This window comes from Schistocerca piceifrons, chromosome 2, assembly GCF_021461385.2.
Source record: "Schistocerca piceifrons isolate TAMUIC-IGC-003096 chromosome 2, iqSchPice1.1, whole genome shotgun sequence".
NCBI classification, from domain to species: Eukaryota; Metazoa; Arthropoda; class Insecta; order Orthoptera; family Acrididae; genus Schistocerca; species Schistocerca piceifrons.
The window spans coordinates 611,356,964-611,380,736 of record NC_060139.1 but is presented as its reverse complement, the minus strand read 5'-3'; the positions used below and the strand labels follow the sequence as shown (position 1 = coordinate 611,380,736).

Genomic DNA, 23,773 nt, shown 5'->3' with positions numbered 1-23,773 from the left:
GAAAAGAAATTTGATAATGCAAGATACTTTCAGAGTGCTGAAGAAAGTAGGTTTATAATACAAAGATATGCAGACATTACTCAGCTTCTATAAGAACAAAGTGGCCGTAATTAGGCATTTTCATCAGGAACAAGAAGCAAAAATTAGAAAAGGGATGAGTCAAGGATGTACTCTCCCTCATATATTCAATGCTTACCGTCAGGAAGCTATAGACCAAATTTGTGAAACTACTGAAGTGGGAATCAAAATGCACAGGGAGAAGATAAGATATGATGCATAACACAGCTGATGCTGCTGTGATCACAGAGTTGAAAGAAGGTCTAGAGAAGATTCTCAGCACAATGGAAAGGGTTTTTCTGTAATCAGTATGGTACGAAAATAAACAGGAAAAAGAGTAAATTGATGGTTTGCAGTACTGAAGAATAATACAAACCTTTAAGAATAAGAATTGGACGAGAGGAGTTGGAAGTGATGGAACAATTTTCCTATTTTGGAAGCAAGATGACCAGGGATGGTAGAAGACGCAAAGAAATTATGAGCAGACCAAAACTGTATTTAATTTGAGAAAGAACTTACTCACCAGTAAGAGCTTAAGTCTGGAAATAAGGAAATAGAAAATAACTTTCTGGAGTGTGGTCCTATATGGATGTGAAATAGGAAAACAAGAGAGAGGACAGCTAAAATCAATGGAGATTTGATGCTACAGAAGGATCAGCTGGAGAGATAGAGTTCCAATAAAGAGATGCTGGGAAGAGTACAGGAAACCAGATCTCTATTAAGGCACACCCACTTGAAAGGTGAACTTGAAGGACATGTTTTAAGACACAATAACATCATTGGAACAGTAGAAGATGGGGCTACTGAGGGAAGGAATTAGTACGGACATCCAAGGTTCTCATAGATGCACCACATTATTAATGATGTGGGATGCACTACATATGTGGAAATGAAGAGGAAGCCAGACAGAAAAGGGGAATGGTATAATGTCGCAACTCAGAGTTGAACACTGCAGAAGAAGATACAAGGCGACCAGTTTCAACTGCTATACGCAATAATCTTTAGGCTCCCTTAATAGGAGTGCATATAGTGGTTCAATCTGAAATGCTACGCAGACAGTCCGTGGTGCTCCAGACATCATCACATTGTCCACTTTGATACTTGTTTTGCTTCAAAACAGCCCATTTCCTGACTCAAGTATGTGACATGGCCAAGTGAGCCTGCACAATTCATTTGGGGCACTGAGATTCTCCATGGGAGTATGGCCATCCTTAACTCATTGAGTCCTCACTGATATGACAGTTGTGGGATTCTAACCCTTGTCAGTAGTAATATCAGGGAATGATAAACCTAAGTAGCTTACAATCCTGCGACTGTTAAGTTTTGATACACACTTAGACATTTCTCCTTCTTACACAAAGCATAATGAGAGCTTCTCACACATAATCAACATTCAAAAGTGACTTTGCTTAGGAACCCACTGATTAATGTCCCATTATTCAGAGTGTCCCACTTATCTTGATTAGCCCAATAATTTTTCATCAAGAAGCAAAATTAACATAGTATGTAGCAAATGTCATTTAGCTACCAGAGGGATGTTAATTAACATGTTTGCCTTTCTTGTAGCTTTGTACATTATGAAGATAAGAACAGTAGTACTAATGAACCATTCACATAAATATAACATTATCAAAACTGTAACACAAATTTTTGTTTGACTCCCCTGTATTAGCACACAGTGCAGGTACCCAGGGTAATGTAACTCTTCCACTTGCTGGAGCTAAAAGTAAACAAATGGAAATGCAAGGAACATGCACACTGTTCATTCAGTCACCTGTCTTCAATTGAAGATTTGTGTGGATAAAATGTATACCAACAATGAGAATGTAGAAATGCTACTCATCATCTATAGAGAATGTAAGTTAGTAGAACAGTAACTGCAGTAATATTTTCTCATTTGCAATGCAGGTAGATGTAGTACAGTACTGTAGTACTTTTATACACTCTGTTGTATACATAGGGCAGTTCTTGATTAAAAACTTCATCATTGCCTTTATTTTGTTGTGGCTGAAAGTGAGCGCATGTTATGCAGTTAGAGAAACTTCACGGAGAGCAATATCCTTACAAGAACTCATCTTTCCAACAGATTTTTTCTCATCTTGTGACACTTCAGGGTCTTTGATGGAGACAAAAAGAGGTAGAACATTCAAAGGTGCTCAAGGTGGGGATCAGTGATACGCTGGTCCATGTGTTGGATGAAAGAATTCATTGCTGCCTCCAGTGTTGCCTGCTAAAGTGTATTACAAGCAAGTACAAATATGGGCAGCCACTGTGGGCAGCACATCTGCAGTGATGAGAACTACCTTGACCAGTATGCTGAAGGTCTTATGAGGATGAGGGCACTATCCCCTAAACCTAGTACACAAAGAGATTTCCTATGTCATATCCTCACATAGCCCTAATCCTCCTACCAACCCCAGTTAGATATAAAGGAGCACCACCCTCATCACCCAATATCACACTGGACTTGAGCAACTGAATCCTATCCTTCACCAAGGATTCGATTATCCATCACCATATCTGGAAATGAGGAACATCCTACCTAACAACCTTCCCACTCCTCCTAATGTGGTATTCCATCACTCACACAACCTACACTGTGCATCACATGTCTAGCACATGAACCTGCCACCCCTCCCTCCCACATTCCTAGCCAGCAAACCAGTAGTATCCCTCCAAGTCACTAACTACCCACCTGGAGCCCTCTTTCTGCCTCCCACTTCTCTCCCTCTATTTACACTACCCAACACAACCCACATCCCACCCTAGACCACCTGCTGGAATGCAATCCTGGCAGACTGTCCAGCCGACAGCACATATCAAAACACACATCAAAGCATTTGTATTAGTGATATTATGTATGAACTATTACTGCATGGGACTGAGTGAGGTGGCCCAGTGGTTAGCACACTGGACTTGCATTCGGGAGGATGACAGTTCAAACCCGCATCCAGCCATTCTGATTTAGGTTTTTCTGTGATTTTCCTAAATTGCATTAGATAAATGCAGGGATGGTCCTGTGGAATGGCATGGCTGACTTCCTTCCCTAATCCAATGGGATTGATAGCCTTGCTGTTTGGTCCCCTCCTGCAAATCAACTGACCGACCAACTACATGGGAAGGTGGTTGAGAAGGGATAATATTTAACACAACACTGCTGCAATGTATAACCATTTGGAAAAGAGAGGAAAAATCACCATCATTATACTGCCCACATAATACATATATTGTAAGCTCCTCCTCCATTTCCAAAATATGACAGTTCATTTAACCCTAGACAATAAAGGGGGAAATATTACATTGTTACTAATCCGTCATAAATTTCATTACTCCATATTTTATTCTAAGGAGATAATAATTTGTAGCTTTTGCACTAGTTGATTACTAGTTGATTTATTGATTCATCCTATAAATCTTTCCATACTGTGGGGATATGGGACACACACACACACACACACACACACACACACACACACACACACACACACACACACACAGATATACAGTAATCATTTCAGCAGATACATGAATTTTAGCTTAATCCACAAAGGTTCTTGCAGTAGCTGCACTGTCTTGTTTCAAGTCTTTCATATCTTAAATGATCTAGGAATTATGCTACTGAATAGAAGCAATGATCCAATAAGAATGCCCTTAGGGTTTTATAAAAGAGTAAGAATGATGATATGTCTTTTACTTTACACGGAAGACTATTGTAAATTTGTATAGTGCTGTTTACTCTGGAGGTTTTATAGGCTGATGTCCTTATTGACTTGACATGAAACTTTTCCTGTTCGTCTTGTATCATGTTCATGTATATTAAAATTTTCATTTAAATCTTTTAAATTCTTTCTAATATATTTACAGATTTCTAGTATATACATACAGGGAAGAGGGAGAATTGATGACTTTTGAAAGAAGGGTTTTCAAGAAGCTGTTTGTCGACGTGCTGCATTGCTCTTACAGTTCTTTTTTGAGTTAAGAAGGTGACTGAGCTAGGTGGTGTATTACCTCAGATTATAGTTCCGTACAGCAGGATGCCATGGACTTGGGCAAAGTAGGCAGTTTGGACAGTGCTATAACTTGCTTTCAGAGGGAGTAAACGCAGACTGTAACATATTTTATTTAGTGTTCCATTAATTTTGTTTATATGAGTGTGCCATTTGAAGTTATTTTGAAGCCATAAACCTAAAAGCTTTGTTTCCAGAGAAGAAGAAATTTTGTTGGAGTTTGTCATACTGGTGTAGCATGCATCACCTTTTAAACAGAAATTTAGGAATCTTTTTTTTTTTGTGTTTATCATAAGTGCCCCTCAAACCATCTGTTTAGCTGTTCTGTAGTCTTAGTAACAGCTGTTTGAAGCTGACTTGGGTTATTTCCTGTAATTAGGATGCTTGTGTCATCTGCAAAAAAAGTGTTTGTTTGTGACTCAATGTTCAGGTTGTAACGTCCCCACAGAAAATACCCTCTACCACGCACCAATTAATCATTGTCAATCAAACCATCCACATTCATTCACTTTGGAAAAGTATCTGATCTGATTTTCTCGTAACATATGCGGCGACAGCTAGACGACGCCAAAGTATTTTCTAGCGCGTTTATTCTTTGAAATAACAGAGATGCATATATGCATTCTCCATGGTTGTTAGAGTGGTAATTAGGACAGCTTCTGGAGTAGGGATTGAGGGATTAACATATTTCTGAGAGATACATGTTCTGATTTTCTTCTCGCTAAATCGAGCGAATTAACTTTTGTGCCACTAGCGGTTTGTTTGAATAGAAAGAGAGTGTAAACGGAAAATAATTAAGACGTGGAATCACCGGAGATCTGGACATGTAATGGAGATGGATTTAATACACAATTTCCTTCATAAATAAGGTTTGTGACTTTTTGTTCCAGAGTGAATGAACGAATGAGTTTTGTTCTGAACCATTTGATGATCACGTTGGCCCTGTAATTAGTGGGGAAGTTTCAGCTGTGTCGAAGAGAGCCTGCAATCACTGAGTCTGTGTTAAATCGTCCAAAAAGGCTTCGTACACATCTGGAATTCGCAATCTTTCATAAATGGAACAAATTGTCCACACGATTGATTCTCCCGACTGAATACAGTGTTTAACAGTAATAATAAATGTAAAGATCTCTTACAGCAAGCCAGCCGCTGATTACCAAGACGAAGGACTCCACCAAAGATCCTATTTGGCTGATTTCACGTAATGAAATATTATAATAAAAATTGTACATAGATAAAGGAGAGGAATAGAGAGAGCGAATGAAAATAGAGATAATACTAATAATCCTCCATTAGTCTAACTTTTCGCCTGTCTTATCGCGGATCAACCAAGACACGGGAGGCCCTTACATTACTGTATAGATTTATGTGTGAAGGTGAAAGGGTCTTAAAGGCAACAGATACACGTCTATACAGACAAGACATTACACAAAGTTAGCGGCTAGCTGCGTTCATCATCTATTCATAGAGGAAGAGACGACAACTTATTATCTTGTTAAAAGGTCTAGATCATTTATATACAGGAGAAAGAGGATTGGCCCAAGAATGGATCCCTGAGGGACTCCTTTATTTAGAACTTCTGCAGCAAAGAAATATGTTGTAGTGTTTTCTTTTAGTTCGTGTTTTATTTGTATTTTTTGTTTCCTGTTCATCAAGTACGAAGTGAACCATTTTAGTGCAGTGCCTCTAATGCCATATACTTGGAGCTTCTCCAACATTATATTGTGGTCCAGTATGTCAAAGGCTTTACTTAAGTCTAAAAAAAATGCCAGTGGCTCTTTGTTTTTGGTCTATTGCCTGCAGGGCATTTTCTATAAAATCATAGATTGCACTGGTTGTTGATTTATTTTTCCTGAACCCATGCTGAGAATACATGGGAATTTTGTTTTGTCTCTAAGCATTTCATTACTTTTTCTATGATTTTACTAAAGCCTGATAATAATGAAACTGTTCTATAGTTTTCTATATTTGTTTTGGCTCCTTTCTCATGGATAGGGACCACTTTAGCAATTTTTAAACTGTCTGGAAATGTGCCTGTCAGAAAAGATGAATTTACTACATCTGCAAGAGGAAGTGAAATGTTTTCAATACATTGCTTTACGATGTAATGAGGAATACCATCAATCCCTGGTGACATTTTCCTATGAGCTGATGCAGCACTGATGATTTCATCTGGGGTTGTTCCATCAATGTGGATTGAAGAAGAACATGAGTGCACTTTGTTTTTCTGTTTCTTTTTAGTATCTGTTTTGTCACTGACTAACAAATTATTTTTGATCTCTGCAAAGTCATATTTAAAAAGATTTGCGATGTGTTGGGGATCAGTTATAGTCTTGTTCTTATGGTTAAGAGTGATATTTTCCATTTTATGGGACACTTTTATTTGCTTCCTTCTTTAAGACTTTCCATACTGCTTGGCTTTTATATTCTGTTATGAACTTATCAGGGGCCTTTTTTTATTTTATTTATTTATTTATTTTTTTTGCCTGTCATATCACTCTTTTGTACATATTCCTGTATGTAACTGTTTAGAAGAGGGTGTATGTTATTGTTTTACCTGTATTTGAGTAATTCTCTTTTCCTCACACTTAAAATTTGGTCCCTGTTGTTATCCATAGCTTTGCTTTTTTAGTTGTGCCTGTTATTTCTAGTGTTTTGAGAGGGAATGCAATTTCAAAGTAATCAATGAAGTTGCTAGAGAATTTCTCAAACTTTTTGTTAGTGTCATCTATTCGCAAAACTTCTTCCCACATTTCTCCTGATAACAGGGAGTTGAATGTTTCTATATTGTGTGTATGAAACTGTCTTGCTGTTATAGTTCTTTTATAGTTCTGGTTGGGCAGTAAGTGGCTATGGATGGTGACAACTTGAGCTTAATGATCATTAAGGCTTGTACTTATACATTTTGTAGTACAACTTATGTTCACAAATATGTGATCCAAGGCAGAAGCAGTAGTTTTTGTGATTCTTGTTGGGACTGTTATAGTCTGTTTTAAGTTGAAAGTATCTGTGAGGGTGAACAATAGTTGTTTTCTTTTGCTTGTTCCAAGAAAATCAATGTTGAAGTCCCCACAAAGTACTACTGATTTTTGTCTAGATGAAGCCTGTTTAGGACATATTCAAGCTTACTTAGAAATGAGTCAAAATTTCCATTTGTGGAGCGATAAATACATGCTACAACTGTATTTGCCTCACTGAGTTCAATGAGAGCCACCCCAAAGTCTGTTTCTGCACTGAGATGTTGAAACTTATTGATTGATTTATGTTTTAACCCATGCTTGATGAACATTGTGGTACCTTCATTTTTATAGCTGCTTCTACAGAAGTACTTTGCTAGTGTGTATCCTGGTATAGAAAAAAGTCAATTTGGTCATTATTTAGCCAGTGTTCCGTAATGCACAGAATATTAGTAAAGTTAAGTTCTGTATTTAGTAAGTAGTTCCCCAAGAAATTAGTTAGATCTAATTATAAGAAACTATGCAAAAAACGTTGGCTTACTAAAGGAATAAAAATATCTTGCAACTACAAAAGGGAACTGTATCTATCAACAAGAAGGAGTAATGACCCAGAAACAGCCAAATATTATAAAAACTACTGTGCCACATCAAGAAAGGTTATTAAAAAGTCCAGAAGCATGTGCATCATGTCTGAGATTAATACCTCTGATAACAAAATCAAAACAATTTGGAATATTATTACAAGGGAGACAGGACAACCAAGAGTACAGGATGATGGCATCACCATCAAAGCAAATGAAAACTTGATAAACAACAAGCCGGAAGTCGAAAACATTATGAATAATCATTTTTTGAATGCTGTAGAGAAAATAGGATCTAAATGTTCATTAGAAGAAGCAAGGCAGTTAATTGAAGAGGCCTTACCCACACCATTTGATACAACTGAAATTCCACCCACCTCTCCATTTGAAATTAGGAAGATAATAAACTCTCTCAAGAATAAAAGCTCACATGAGATTGATGGCATTTCCAGCAGGATAATAAAAGCTTGTTCCCAAGAAATAAGTGGGATTCTTAGCCACATATGTAATAGCTCTCTGAAGCAGGGTATTTTCCCAGATAGACTGAAGTATGCCATTGTTATACCACTGCATAAAAAAGGGGATACATCTGATGTCAACAACTACAGCCCAATCTCCCTTCTGACTGCCTTATCCAAAATTCTTGAAAAAGTAATGTATTGTAGAGTTGCTTCACACCTTTGTAAAAATAAAGTTTTAACAAAATGTCAGTTTGGTTTCCAGAAGGATTTTTCAACGGAAAATGCTATATATACTTTCACTAATGAAATATTAAATGCTCTGAGTAACCAGAAGTCACCCGTTAGGATTTTTTATGATCTATCAAAGGCTATTGATTGTGTAAATCATGGAATACTTCTAGATAAATTCAAGTACTGTGGTATGAATGGGACAGGGCTCAAATGGTTTAAATCATACCTAACTGGAAGAGTGCAGAAAGTTGAAATAAACAGTTCACATAATATGCAAAAAACTGGTGATTTCTCAAACTGGGGAACAATCAAGAATGGGATGCCGCAAGGTTCAGTCTTGGGTCCTCTGCTGTTCTTAATATATATTGATGGCTTGCCATTCTATATTCACGAAGATGCAAAGCTAGTACTTTTTGCCAATGGTACAAGTATAGCTATCACACTCGACAGACAAGAATTAACTGGTGAAATTGTAAACGATGTTTTTCAGAAAATCATTAAGTGGTTCTCTGCAAATGGACTCTCATTAAACTTTGATAAAACACAGTATATACAATTCCACACAGTAAATGGAATGACCCCATTAATAAATATAGACTTCAATCAGAAATCGGTAGCTAAGGTAGAATATTCAAAATTTCTAGGTGTATGCATTGATGAGGGGTTGAACTGGAAAAAACCACACTGAGGATCTACTGAAACGTCTGAGTTCAGCTACTTATGCTATTAGGGTCATTGCAAATTTTGGTGATACACATCTGAGTAGCTTACCACGTCTATTTTCATTTTCAGCTTTCGTATGGCATCATATTCTGGGGTAACTCATCATTGAGCAAAAGAGTGTTCATTGCACAAAAGTGTGTAAACAGAATAATTGCTGGAGCTCATCAAAGATCATCCTGCAGACACTTATTGAAAGAGCTAGAAATCTTCACTGTAGCCTCACAAAATATATATATTCACTTATGAAATTTGTTATGAGCAATCCAAACGAATTCAAAAGTAATAGCAGTGTACATGGCTACAACACTAGGAGAAAGGATGATCGTCACTACTCAAGGTTAAATATAACTTTGGCTCAGAAGGGGGTTAATTATGCTGCCACAAAAGTCTTTGGTCACTTACCTTATAGCATCAAAAGTCCGACAGATAGCCATATAGCATTTAAAAGGAAATTAAAAGAATTTCTTAATGACAAATCCTTCTACTCATTAGATGAATTTTTGGATATAGTAAGTGGGTAATTTCCCAACCTCCACACACACACACACAAACACACACACACACACACACACACACACAAACACACACACACACACACACAACACACACACACACACACACACACACACACACACACACACACACAAATGTTGAATGTCATGTAATATTTTGTTTAATGTAATATCTTGTATAGACACCTTTTATTAACCTGACTAGTCCACATCTTTACGAAGTGTCCTATTCATGATCTATGGCGCAAGTACTAAACTAATCTAATCTAAAACTTTGTTTGTTATTGACTGAATATTTTTATGGGAAACAGAAAAATGTTTGTTGCTGTAATTTATTTGATTACCAGTACTGGGATTTACATTAACATTTGAGATTCCTAAGGGCATTTTTATTATATCACTGACCTCATACTTGTCTGGTAAGGATCTGTCCATAAAAAACCATCTGTGTGGGACAATTATAAAGTCTCCTATGGTATGTCACATACAAAATTAAGCAGCCTATAAAATGTCCTGTTTTATGCCCTATGTGGTGTCACCGCCAGACACCACACTTGCTAGGTGGTAGCCTATAAATCGGCCGCGGTCCGTTAGTATACGTCGGACCCGCGTGTCGCCACTGTCAGTGATTGCAGACCGAGCGCCACCACACGGCAGGTCTAGAGAGACGTCCTGGCACTCGCCCCAGTTGTACAGCTGACATTGCTAGGAATGGTTCACTGACAATTACGCTCTCATTTGCCGAGACGATAGTTAGCATAGCCTTCAGCTACGTCATTTGCTACGACCTAGCAAGGCGCCATAGCATTTGATATTTAGCTTGTGCAGCATGTATAGTCAAGAGAGATGTACACGAATTATGGATTAAAGTTAAGTATTATAGCAACTGCGTCTGTTTTTCTAAGTTCTCATTTCCTTGTAATGTTCCAGACCTCACGCCAGTCTGCGTGAGCTTAAAAGAGTGCATTTCGGCCTCCTCTAGCAACACGGTGTTGGCTCTTCTGCCAACACTTCACATGGCGACGAGGATGTGATGAGTCTAAAAAGAGACTTCTCCTTTATATTTGCTTACATTACTTGTGTCATGGCTTCACCACATTCTCCAGATGTACTGTCCGAATTTTATCGCTTGCAGAATCAGCAGACGCAGGCCTTATTGGATGCCCTTGGACAGCTCGTCCAGGGTCAACGTGCAATGCAAAACGATGCGGCGGCCGCCGCTTCACCGCTACTGCAGCCACAACACGCAGTTGCACCACCTTTTCGTCCTTTTGATGCAGCACTGGAAAGCTGGACGGAGTGGTCACGCCAATTTGGATTCCATCTCGCCGCCTACAGAATTCAAGGTAACGAGCGGCAGCCTTTTTTGTTAGCATCCGTCGGGGTGCACACGTACCGTGTGATAGTGAAATTATTTCCCCGACACGACATAGCAACTCTGTCCTACGAAGAAATTTTGTCAGCATTAGATGCATATTTCAAAGAATCAGTCAATGTAGTTGCCAAACGGTATACGTTCTTTCGTACCAAACGTACGGCCGGTCAAACTAATCGGGAGTGGGTTGCAACCTTGCAAGGCCTTACTAAGGATTGTGCTTTTGAGTGTGAATGTGGACTCCCTTATTCAGATACTATGGTACGTGATGCAATTGCACATAACGTTTCTGATGTTCGTATAAGGGAACAGATTTTGAAACTAGTCAATCCCTCCCTTCAACAAGTGATAGACATATTGGATAGGCAAGACACAGTTGACTTTGCTCAGGAATCATTTGCAACTTTGCCAGCTGTGTGTCACATTAACCGGCCCGCCGGGCGAGCTGCTCGGAACAGTAAACAGCCCTCGTGCCCGTCCGCGCAGCCGCGTGTGCCGCGCAAGCAAGCAAATGCAGTGCTAAAATCATGCCCGCGGTGTGCTACTAGACGTTCGCACGACAGTTGCCCGTCACGCCAGGCTATTTGCTTTTTCTATAATAAAAAAGGACATGTTCAGAGCGTTTGCCAGAAAAAGCTTAGATCGGACACTCACAACCATTCCAGGCCCTTTGCTTCGCGCCGGAATTGGAATCAAACCAAGAATACTCAGGCTCGTGAACCATCGCCCATGGAAATTCATGTAGTTAATTCCACTCTGCCCAGCGCCACTCTCTCTAACAGTGACTGTGTTCGTCCCACAAATAGTGTGTGTCGACGGCGCCGGAAATCACGTCACGTCGCAAGTGATTCTGTACCAGTGTCAGTTCACGTTGCACGAGACAGTCGCTCTTGTCGTCAACAGGACAATAAACTTTTTGTGGACTTGGATATTCAAGGCAAAGTGATACCGTTCCAGCTCGATACAGGAGCTGAGGTTTCACTAATCAATCACGACACGTACCAACAGCTGGCAAACCTCCGTTGTGTGCCGCACATGTTAAGCTAACTACATATTCAGGTCACAAGATCCCTGTGTTAGGACAGTGCAGCCTTGTTGCAACATACAGGGGACAAACAAAACTTGTGTCATTTTACGTCCTTCGTTCTTCTTCTGCTGTGAACTTGTTTGGATTAATTTCAGTTGTTTCACTTGTCTATAGTCAATCAGGTCCTATCAGTGAACCAGACTGTGCCTTCAGCCAGTGTTTCTCGTCTATGTGAAGAATTTGCAGACATTTTTGCACCGGGCCTAGGTTGCGCTAAGAACTATAAAGCACATTTGGAACTGAAAGTAAACGCGCAACCGAAATTTTTCAGAGCGCGCAATGTTCCCCACTCATTGCGTGATGAGGTCGCAAGAACATTACACGATTTGGAATCACAAGGTGTGATTGAACATGTGCAGGCTTCTCTCTGGGCATCACCCTTAGTAATTTTGCCGAAACCTTCCGGAAAACTGAGACTTTGCGTGGACTTCAAGGCAACGGTGAATCCACAACTAGTGATTGCAACTTATCCTTTACCCCGCCCGGAAGATCTTTTTGACAAACTGTGCCCGGGTAAATATTTTTCGAAGTTGGACCTAGCAGATGCGTACTTGCAAATACCAGTGGACGACGAATCCCAGCGTGTCTTGGTGGTTAACACGCATCTTGGTTTGTACCGATTCAAAAGACTGCCATTCGGGTGTGCATCCGCCCCTGCATTGTTTCAGCAATATCTGCAAACTGTTTGTGCTTCGGTCCCTACTGCAGCAAACTATCTGGACGATATTGTGATCTCCGGACAGACGGAAGAAGAACATTTAGCCAATCTCAGAACATTATTTCAGGTCTTGCGACAAAATGGTCTTCGCTTGCGGAAGGACAAATGTGTGTTTTTGCTCGTGACTTACCATATCTGGGCCACGTACTCAATGCCCAAGGCATACATCCTAGTCCAGAGCACCTCCGTGCCATACAAGACTTGCCTTCGCCGCAGAATTTGAAGCAGCTACAGAGTGTGCTGGGAAAAATTAACTATTATCACAGATATGTCCCGCATGCCTCTTCCATTTCAGCTCCGCTGCATCGCTTACGCCGTAAAGGTGTTCCGTTCGTCTGGACGACGGAATGCAAACGCGACTTTCGCCAGTTGAAATCGGCGTTGTTTTCTAATACTTGCCTTACGCCATTCGATCCCCAGAAACCCCTTTTGTTAATGGTAGATGCATCGGATTTCGGGATCGGTGCTGTGCTTGCGCACAAAGATGGATCGCATTATCGCCCTATTGCCTTTGCGTCCAAATTGCTCTCGTCTGCGCAAAGAAATTATTCCCAGATCGAGAAAGAAGCTTTGGCTCTCGTATTTGGTGTTACAAAGTTTCATGATTTCTTGTATGGTCGTCACTTTACCATCATCACAGACCACAAACCTTTGACATCGCTTTTTCATCCGAACAAGCCTGTACCTCCACGTACAGCGCAGAAATTCATTCGCTGGTCTATTTTCCTCTCGCAGTACCGCTACGATATCTTGTATCGGTCCATTGCTAAGCACGGAAACGCCGATGCGTTGTCCCGTTTGCCTGTTGCTGAGGATAGAGCATTCGATTCTTCCGAACTTGCTTGCATGTTCATTCATGCGGAAACCGATGAAATGGTCGAATCGTTTCCGATTGATTTTCGTCGTGTAGCTACAGCCACAGCTGCTGACCCTGTCCTTGCTACCGTTTTGCGTTTTGTTGCTAGTCAATGGCCCTTGTCAAAGTCACGGATCGAGGATCCGTTGGTTCGCCGATTTTTTGCTCACAAGGAGAGACTTTTTGTTCGACGTGGTGTTTTGCTGTTGCGTTCTGATAATGATCAGTCCCGGGTCGTGGTCCCACGTTCGTTACAGTCCTCTGTCTTACGGCTTCTCCACCAAGGACATTGGGGTATAGTGCGAACGAAACAACTTGCTCGTCAGCACTGTACTTGGTTCGGAATCGATGCTGCGATTACGAATATGTGCTCTTTTTGCATGGCATGTGCCGAACAACAATCCGCACCGCCGCGGAAATTCTTTGCATGGCCGAAAGCCACTTCCCCATCGATTTTGCTGGTCCCTTCTGGAATGCTCGATGGTTGGTTGTGGTCGATTCTTTCAGTAATTTTCCTTTTGTTGTCCGGATGTCTTCCACGACGTCATCTGCCACCATCCAAGTGTTATCGGCTATCTTTTGCATTGAAGGTCTTCCACACACTATTGTTTCCGACAATGGCCCACAATTCATGTCCGCAGAATTTCAGTCATTCTGCAAGGCCAATGGTATTCAACATTTGACATCCGCGCCGTTTTCGCCTCAGTCAAACGGTGCCGCTGAACGATTGGTCCGGACTTTCTAGTCACAGATGTTGAAGTTGAAAGAGTCGCATTCTCGGGAGGACGCGTTGTTGCTCTTTTTGTCTTCGTATCGCTCTCAGCCCCGAGATGGTCGCTCGCCGGCTGCGTTGCTCCACGGTCGTCCTCATCGAACCTTGATGTCTTTGTTACATCCGCCGCATCAGGTTCCTGTGCAGCGGCAGCCACCTGCTTTTGCTCCAGGCGACGTTGTATACTATTGCAACTATCGAGGTTCACGGCGTTGGCTCGCAGGGCGCATTCTTCGCTGCCTCGGCCGCGCTATGTATCTGGTTTTGGGGGCCTCTGGTGAGGTGCGTCGGCATCTCAATCAGCTGCGCCTCTGTCGTCGCACGGGTTCCGCCGCTCCCCGTCTGCTTTCAGCGACGGTGCCATCCGGTCAGCGCCCTGGGGATCCATCTACTGGCTCGCCTCATCCCCAGGTGTTACCGACGCTGCCTTCCATTTTGCCCCATGGCGACGCGCCGCCGCCGCCGCCTGTTCTCCCGCCGGCGACGCCCGCAGTGGACGCTTCGCTGCAGCCGCCCAGCGCCTCCCTGGGTCACGCGCCGCCGATCGCTTCCCGTGACCAGCTGTCCTCCGACATGGAACTCTTGCCCGCTCCGGACCAGATGTCGTCTTCGCCCATCGGCTGCCCCGCCCCGATGGAGGTCGAATCTTAGGCCCCTCCAGTCTCTCTAAGGGCGCATACACCGCATGTTGGCGTGCACTAGGTTTTCAGGCGTTTCCTAGTTCCCCTCGGACCGAATGGCCGGGTGCGGGTGGCACAGCCTCGCCTGTTGTTAGGATCCCCACCTCGTCGCATACGTCAACATGGGGTCCTCCCCACGGCGGGCGGAAGCCTTATAACACAACCGTACGCCGATTTGCGGGGGAGGAATGTGGTGTCACCGCCAGACACCACACTTGCTAGGTGGTAGCCTTTAAATCGGCCGCGGTCCGTTAGTATACGTCGGACCCGCGTGCTGCCACTGTCAGTGATTGCAGACCGAGCGCCACCACACGGCAGGTCTAGAGAGACGTCCAGGCACTCGCCACAGTTGTACAGCCGACATTGCTAGGAATGGTTCACTGACAATTACGCTCTCATTTGCCGAGACGATAGTTAGCATAGCCTTCAGCTACGTCATTTGCGACGACCTAGCAAGGCGCCACAGCATTTGATATTTAGCTTGTGCAGCATGTATAGTCAAGAGAGATGTACACGAATTATGGATTAAAGTTAAGTATTATAGCAACTGCGTCCGTTTTTCTAAGTTCTCATTTCCTTGTAATGTTCCAGACCTCACGCGAGCCTGCGTGAGCTTAAAAGCGTGCATTCCGGCCTCCTCTAGCAACACGGTGTTGGCTCTTCTGCCAACACTTCACCCTATAATGACAATAAATATCAGATTGGCAGGAACCACGAATTGGTACCAATTTCAAAAGTTTAGCAATGTTGGGTTAATTAGAAGATAACTTCATCTTTTTCATGAGGAACAACACTAACAAACAGATCAGACCCAGCAAGTTGATGATTCAACCATTTACATAAGTCTATTTATTCCAGAGAAGTCACATTTCATTTCAGTATGAATATGACGAAAACTTTATGTGTACTGTAATGTCGCCTGTAAGTTATCCCGCACGTTGGTATCCACTCTAACAATTGCTATTCACACGATTTACATAAGGTGACATCTCGTCCCGTAAAATTACTTTTGCTTAACGTGAAAAATTGTCTAATTTACATCTTCTAATTAAGCTTTATATAAAAAAATAATATACACCTCTATATAACTGCTTGAACATTTCCCACTTTGACTTAAACGTGTCCATCTCCGGTAACAGATCTCAACATTTAACCTGACAGTGCTGTCGGCGCGACACAATGACGCAACCGCCAGAAGAGACATGTAACAATAATCAGAAATACTTCTACTCTTTGAGGAATACAAGTGCCCTCGGGAATATTTCGGCAACTATCTGCAACATCACTAATATTGCCCAGGCAAACCATATGACTATTGCCATACCTAATATAGCTACAACCGTCTATTGCACTCTCAATGCAGCAATGTTGACGAGCTTTGTCTGTGGCAATAAAATCTGGACCAGAAAGCGTTTCAACGGGGCTATGCTTTTGCTACAAGATGGACGAATTCGAGCTAGTGTTAAGCCGTCCTAGTTTTACATCACACAAGGAATAAAGTTAGAAACAACAACAGAAATAGTGCTGTGGACGCGGTTTTATTTTATTTTTGTAATAAACGGAATGATTCAGAAAATTTAACTCATGAACTGATGCCGGATACACACCTGTCCCAGAATTTTACCAGAATGTCGAAACACGATTTCCAATATTGCTCATCCCCTTAGCTGACCTCGATAGATATTGGTCAAAGTCAATAGACAGACAGATAGCAGAAAAGATTAAGAAAATAACGTTGTTCACTCATGAAAACTTTTTTGTCTCTATGATACAACATTTTTATGATTGCAGACCTCCTCCCCCAGAGACCAAACTCCTGAATTCGGCTCTGGTCTTCTTAATTGCTCAGTATTCTTCCTAACTAACCCTCATCCCTACACGAATAGCAGCGACGCGCGAGCGTGTCGGGACGGGTCTCCACCGGCTGATTGGCACATTCTACTTTGCCACACTCGCTCTCCGCTTAGCGTTATTGTGCCATTGCGTAACACATGGCACAGACATAAGAATAGCTGTGGTAGTCTATACAGGGTAGTCAGAAACAGTCTGTGAGTCTCACAAGCTTGTGAGGGTGATGCAGGGTAGATTGTGCTGAGAAACAATTCTTAATAAAAATTCGGTAAGTTGCGCCGTTTTCGAGTTATTAACATTGAAGTTAGCCGAGGTCGTTGCAAGCTCGCGGGCAGCCTCGTCATAAGACGTGACAGCAGCGATCCTAGCGCATAAAGTCAAAACTGTAGCGTCCGTGACATTATCATTGTAGGATTACCGCACCCAGTTGAATTATACTGATTTCCCGACAAGTCGCGCCAACAAATTATTCCTCAAAGCATGCATTTTTGAGTGTACATTCTTGCTACGTTTTACATTAGCCGTCTTAAAAGTTTCTGCCACAAAATCCTGTACCGACATTAATAAATAAAAAAAAAAAAGTTCACGGCACGTAAATGAATATGAACATACGAAGATGGGTTGCCAGACATCTTTAAATGTTATCATGGAAAAATAAATGCCTATAAAAACAAGTGGTTGCGCCTATTTCATTATAAATTACCTCCAGTTTCAACAGCTGCTGTGTTCTAATACGTCTGTAACAGATACCAATTATTTAGTAATGTTAAGAAAGAACAAGGTAAACAAAATACGGCAATGAGATGGGTAATCTCAGGTGGCTGCCCACTCGTGATCTATGCTATGAAAACAACTGACACTAATTGTATCCAGCGGGCCTCTTGAATTTGCGCTCACAACAGCACAAGCTACCCTGTAACGCCCTTACAAGCTTTTCAGACCGTTTTTGATCACCTCGTATATCCCTGTAGTATATCTCCTTATTCCTCCTTATACTTATTTTTCGGGCTTACGTCATTAGCTTGTGCGTTCTTTACTTCATCACCAAAAAAAGCCTAAGAAAAGCTAGACAGGCCGTACTTGTATATATTTGGCCGGACACGAACACAAAAACCCGGACATGTCCGGTTAAGGCCACATGTCTGGGAACTCTAAATCTACCGCATCACTCTAAGGTGCACTGTTCACCACTAAGCCTCTCAGTACCAGAAGTTACAATGCTTCGGTAGAAGGATTGAATGATTTCAATAACGTAAATTTAAGTAAGAATACATTTTTATTCAGATTTTATGTTTATATTCCGAACTTATAGACAACATACTGCAGTATTTCTGCTCTGTCTCATTACTAGAGTTCTGTTGCTTCAGGACGTCTCCCGCAAGAATAAACTGCGATCAGATGCTCCATACAGTCATTCTATTGGAGCGGGGAATGAGACAGGTAGACATTGCAGCGAATCTACGCTTGAGTCTAAGTGACGTCCCTGGAATCTGGAACAAGTTTCTATAGACAGTATCAATTGAGGACCGCCACAGAAGTGCCCGCGAAAGAAAAACAAGGAGGAGGAGGAGGATATTAGTGTTTAACGTCCCGTCGACAACGAGGTCATTAGAGACGGAGCGCAAGCTCGGGTGAGGGAAGGATGGGGAAGGAAATCGGCCGTGCCCTTTCAAAGGAACCAACCCGGCATTTGCCTGAAGCGATTTAGGGAAATCACGGAAAACCTAAATCAGGATGGCCGGAGACGGGATTGAACCGTCGTCCTCCCGAATGCGAGTCCAGTGTGCTAACCACTGCGCCACCTCGCTCGGTAGAAAAACAAGTGTGCAGGACAAATGTTTGCATATAACAGCAAGTAGAAACCACCAACACAATGATACACGTATACAGCGGCAGTTCCAAACAGCTACATGAGTGCACGGGTCAAAACAATACGATGTAAGACCTTAACTTTTCCCGGCGAATCGAATGTTCAAATAACTTGCCACAGGAGACTATCAAGAGTCTTACTTCTTACTGTGCTGTACCACCTAGATTATATGGCCTCCCTAAGGTCCATAAAGAGGCTATCCCGTTGAGGCCTATTGTTTCTAATATCGGTGCTCCGACATATCGTGTAGCTAAACATCTTGCTAGTTTGTTGAGCCCACTAGTAGGTAGGTGTGAACACCACATTAAGAACTCTGCAGATTTCTTACGTCGATTGCAGGGATTGCGTTTGAATGACTCTGATATTTTAGTCAGTTTCGATGTGGTTTCTCTTTTCACTCGCGTTCCTCTCTCCGATTCGTTGCAACTAATTCGGGTTAAGTTTGGTGTCGAGTTAACAAATTTGTTTCGACATGTGCTGACTTCCACTTACTTTTTATGCAATGGTCAGTACTACGAACAGACTGATGGAGTTGCAATGGGAAGCCCGTTGTCACCTATTGTGGCCAATTTGTTTATGGAGGACTTTGAGGAACGTGCATTGGCGTCAGCGACCTTGAAACCTGCGTGTTTTCTCAGATATGTAGACGATACTTTTGTCGTGTAGCCTCATGGTAGTGAGAATTTAAACCGGTTTTTGGAACATCTGAATTCAATCCACCCGAATATTCAGTTCACTATGGAGGTGGAAAAGAATGGATGCTTTCCCTTCCTTGATGTGTTGGTCAAAAGGATGACTGATGGTACGTTGGGACATTCTGTTTATAGAAAGCCCACCCACACTGACTTGTATCTGCGAGCTGATAGTTGTCATCATCCAGCTCAGCGTGAAGAAGTACTTCGCACCTTGGTTCACAGGGCCCACCCTGAAAGTTTGGCGGCTGAGCTACCACATCTCGAAGTCACCTTTCGTCAGAATGGTTATAGTGAGAGGCAGATCAAACGTGCGTTGCGCCATCAGCCTTCTGTGCAACGGGTGAGTGACGATAACAACGAAGTGGCACCTAAGTCTACGGCCTTTTTGCCTTACGCAGGAAGCATTTCCAACAGGAATGGCCGTATTTTGCGGAAACATGATGTGAAATGTGTTTTTCGACCACCTTCTAAAATTAAGGCCCTGTTGGCGTCCGTAAAAGATGATCTTGGTTTGCGTAAGGCTGGGGTCTATCGTATTCCTTGCAGTTCTGGCATGTCATATATTGGTCAGACAATCAGGACTGTGGAAGACCGGTGTATTGAACATAAGCGTCATACACGCTTACAACAGCCGAGCAAATCCGCTATTGCAGAACATTGCCTTGACACCGGTCATCCTATGGAATACAACAACACGGATATTCTGGCTTGCACTTCAAGCTATTGGGATAGTGTTTTTAAGGAAGCTGTTGAAATCAGACTATCAAGCAACATTATAAACAGAGAAGGTGGATTTTGTTTAAATGCTGCTTGGAATCCGGCTCTGTCTCTCATCAAAAAACAGAGGGACAGAATTAGTACTACCTCACCTGTTGGTTAATAGTAACCATCGATATTTCTGATGTTGGTTATCTTTGGTTGTGTTGACACTTGTTCTGTGTGTGGTGTCTTCCTTGTTTTTCCTCTATGAACCGAGATATTAAATTTGCTTGTACATTTTTCCTCCCTTGCATTTGTGCCTTGAGAATGGCAGGGTGTGCTCCTGTCGAAATATCGGCGGTGCTCGACGACGTCACCCGGCAGCAAACCCGTAAGTTATTTGAACAATACGATGTAGTCTCAATGAGCAGGGATTACGTGCCAGAAGAGCTCTCAAGGCTCATTTTCTTTGCTGTGTTTGCTGAAGGCTCGTGTCTCATGGGCATGAGCCCACTCTTGGTGGACTAAGCAGCAGTGGGACACAACGATATTTTTTTATGAGACTCTGTCAACACCGATATTCGTATGTGGAAGCAACGAGGACAACGTTTAAACCACAATGCGTCGTCGACCGCCTCCCCTTATCAACGTGGTTCAGTAATTTTTTTGCGGTGGAATCATGTAAGGCCATACGATACCCCTTAAAGCAATACATGGGGGAATGACTGGTGCGATGTATTGGGACGATATCGTTGCACGCATTGTGGCTCCATTTGGTAAACATATTGGAGCGCGATACACTTGATGGATGGCAACACACAAGTCCAGCAACACAATCTTCTGCACCATAGACTCAGTTGGATGGAATGGCGTCTATATTCTCCAGATCCAAACTGCATTGGGAATACATGGGCCGTGCTGAAACGAGCGGTTTGCAATTGTCCTGTCACACCTGAGACATTACAGGACATCATAGAGGCCGCTCTGGAGGAATGGGATGAATTCCACAGGCTATCTGGACAATGTGGTGAGGTGTGTGCCTAACCGCTTTCAAAAGTATTTCCAGTCACGAGGGGGGGGGGGGGGTAGTTGGTTCATAAACGATGTGCCATGCAAGATGACAGTGAGAAGGCTGTGGTTGCAGTGGACTATTTTGTAAGGTTTTATTTATTTATTTGCATTTACCATGTGAAAATGTGTTTATCATAATTTTTTTTTCTTATGACTGAAACTGACAGTACTAAATAAGTTATGTTTCCTATTACGTCCAGTATTGACAATAAAGCTACACGCAACAGATATTTTGACCACTTTATGTGGCTGTATGTACGAGCACAAACTTTCGAACGAAAGCGGAACGATATTGTTTTCGCTTAGACACATAACTGTACCTGAGCCATGTATCGACTTGTGCTACACCTTGTGTTTAGCTTGCATTGGTTTCCCTTTTCTTCCGCTGACATGTTTGTTTGATGTGTCGCCTGTCATTAAGTGGCTGCTTGGTTGTCTTTTCCCTCTGCTATCGATATCTGCGTTTTTGCTTCCGGGAAACTGCTATGGAGGAAGTGAGATCTTTGACCGGTTGCAACCTCGTGTGGAGGCGCGAAGTAGGGGGGGTTGTGCGCAGAGAGTGTGGTGGACACGGGAGGGCAGTGTGGCTCTCCAACGCGAAGCAGGCGTGGTTGGTTGTACCGAGTCGCCACGTGATTTATGTCGGTTGTGTGTAACGAGCGGGTCGAGTTGACGGAAGAGCTCCCCGTGTGTTGGTTGTATACAGAATCGCCCCACGAGTAGTTGCTGTTCATTTCGCCTTGGTGGGACGTTAACAAGCTTCTTTAAATCCTCCATTTCAACACTGGAGTTTAAAAGGAGACACCTAACATGAAGGAGCAGTCACCACCCGTCAACGTTGCAGAGAAGACGTAAACTCCGGTGACAGAGCGTGTTGTCGCGTGACTGTGGCGTGTTGGGTAAGCTGGCGACGCGTGCGCGGTCGGATGTGTGGATCCTTGCCATCGGAGGTCGTGTACTGCCTGTTTGAGCATAATTGCAAGTTAAGTTCGTGGAAGGTTTAATCATTAAGTAATAATTTTGTGTAACCAGCGTCTCTTCTGCCTTGTGGCCTCCGGCGACCGGGTTTCCTGTCCCCGGCACCAGTGTAATTGAAGACTGTGATCTTTCCTCCTCCTCTCGTTACTGTCCGATGGGAGGTGTAGTTTTGGCAGTTTAATTGTTTCGCTATTCTGTCGTGGGATATGAGTAAATTCATGCTTCTTGTTGGTTGATCATGTGGTCGCTCATTCAGGACTGTGTGGTGTAATGTTTCCTTGCACGAGGTTAGCTCTAATTCTGTCAGCAAGTTAAGCCATCTTATAACAAGTTTTCTCTCGCTAAAAGTCGGTGCAGTGACCAGCCTAAGAGTGGCAATGTTGTTTATGGGCGTATTTAAATTGGTCAGTATTCTGTCTAGCCTGAGCATCCCTGAGTGGGTGATTTGTGGCCACCTTACACGAGTCCGTCATATCTGTTGTATTCTAATGATATTCCAGGACACCTATGTTTAAAAATTTTTAAATTCCTCCAAGTTTGTAAATTCCTTTTATTGCCATTAATCGTGTGTTTGCTGAGACCTGTTTGGTTTTTTTAATGGCGGTGTTGGTAGCTTCACTACCTCACCGTACTTTATTAACAAAGTTCTGTATTTACTTTAGTAGCCTGTTTACTAATGTTCTTTAAATTTTTTTAAATTGTTGTATTGCTATAAATTACTTTGATTGGCGTTAGCGGCGTGTTTTGAAAGGTAGTTTATTGCCGTACTTCTAGCTTCTGTTTTTTATTTTTAAAAAAATTTTAAAGTGTTGCATTGCTATAAATTACTTGATTGCCGTTAGTGGCGTGTTTTAAAAGGTTGTTTATTGCCGTACTGCTAGTTTCTGTGTTTAAAAAAAAATTTAGATTGTTGTATTGCTATAAATTACTTGATTGCCGTTAGCGGCGTGTTTAAAAGGCACTTTATTGCCGTACTGCTAGTTTCTGTAAGATACGAATAAAACATTTGTGAAAATCTCAACTCGACAGTAAACTACTAGAAATTTGGCCCCGTTTCCCAACTTTTGGTATGGCTTGTAGTAACCATAACCATGTGTGTGACAGTACCGCTGTCGGTGAGAGAAGTAAGAGCTGAGAACGAGAGGAAAGCATTTATAGACAGGAAAGAGATAGATATTGCCTTGCAGTGCGAAATATTCTCCATCCCTGGGGTCCGCAGCTCGTGGTCTAGTGGCTAGCGTTGCTGCCTCTCGTTCACACGGTCCTGGTTCGATTCCCGGCTGGGTTGGGGATTTTCTCTGCCCAGGGACTGGGTGTTTGTGTTGTCATCATCATCATCATTCATGACAACAGCTTGAATGGACTGTGTACAAATTGGGACTTTGTATGGGCACTGATGAACGCACAGTTGAGCGCCCCACAATCCAATCATCATCATCACCATCACCCTTGGATACAACATGGACAACCCCTCGGCAATACGTCAGCCACTCCCTGCAACGTCAGCGGGATTGCCCAGCCATACAGCAAAAATGCCGTCTATTGCACCCACAACGCAGAAATGTTGACAGCAACGCTATTGGAGCCAAATA

General features: G+C 42.4%; 1 protein-coding gene across 1 annotated transcript in view; it reads right to left on the bottom strand.

The window, feature by feature from the left end:
- Positions 1–23,773, bottom strand: part of LOC124775662 (dynein axonemal heavy chain 8-like) — a 605,208-nt gene that overhangs the window by 116,248 nt on the left and 465,187 nt on the right. The gene's annotated exons all lie outside the window — the stretch shown is intronic.